The sequence below is a fragment of the Penaeus vannamei genome, chromosome 30 (genome assembly GCF_042767895.1).
Source record: "Penaeus vannamei isolate JL-2024 chromosome 30, ASM4276789v1, whole genome shotgun sequence".
Taxonomy (NCBI): Eukaryota; Metazoa; Arthropoda; class Malacostraca; order Decapoda; family Penaeidae; genus Penaeus; species Penaeus vannamei.
In genome coordinates, this window is record NC_091578.1 from 11,656,605 (window position 1) to 11,657,807 (window position 1,203).

Consider the following 1,203-nt stretch of genomic DNA (forward strand, 5'->3'; position numbering starts at 1 on the left):
CAACAATGATAAGAAGGACAATAGTAATAATATTAATTGTTACATTGAAATACAATATTAATTCACTGAACAATAACAAAAGTATTGATAATGAGGTTTAATGGATCCAGTTGAAACAAAGACCAGAAGGGGAAATGATTAAAAAGAATAGTGAAAAAAGGATCAACAATACTACCTGGTATTTATACTCAATGTAAAGACGAATGTTTTATCATCTGGGACTATTGCAGCTACTACTACTACTACTACAAATGATGATGATAATGAGGATGGGGTTGAAGATGAAGATGATGATGATGATAAAGATAATGATAATTATGATGCTAATAACTGATTCTTTTATTGAGATAATAATAATTATTATTATCACAATAATAATAATGAATGATAATGAAAAAAATGATGATAGTAATAATGATAGTGATAATGATGTTGGTGATAATTATAATGATGATGAAGATGATAATAATAATAATATCAAAATCATAACTATAATGATAATAATGATATTACTGCTAACGGTAATGGCAGTATTGACAATGACAATAAACACAGTATCTGTTTTAGATGCAGTCCAGATACCAATGATATCAGTTACCATAATCGAAATAGTAATGATATTAGATAAAAAGGGAAAAGTGCAAACGGATTCATCCACACCCCACCCCTCACCTTCCTCCTCCCGTTTTCTTTTCTTTTCTTAAAACAAAAGATAATCAAAAGAAAAAATGTGTATAAAAATAATTTCTGTCTGGTATATCACAGAGCAATTTATTCGCAAGTGACCTTCATAATCATTACCTATTACATTAGGATTTTATTAGGATTACTTAGAGAAATGGAGGAATACAGGCGTAAAACATATTCGTACTACATCTATTTCAGATAGGAATGAATGAAATCTTGCCCGCAGCCACAAATATTTCTTGATTCGAGATTTTTGTCTGTTCTAGAATTCTATAGCTGGTCTGGGAACAATGATGATATAAATAATAACATCAATGCTAACAGCAATAATGAAGATACTAATAATAACAAGAAAACAAAGAAGAATGTTGATAATGATAATGATGATGATGATAATAATAATAATGATAATAATGATAATAACTAATAATAACAAGAACAACATTATTAATGATAATGATAATATCAATAATAATAACTATAATAATAATAATAATAATAATAATGATAATAATA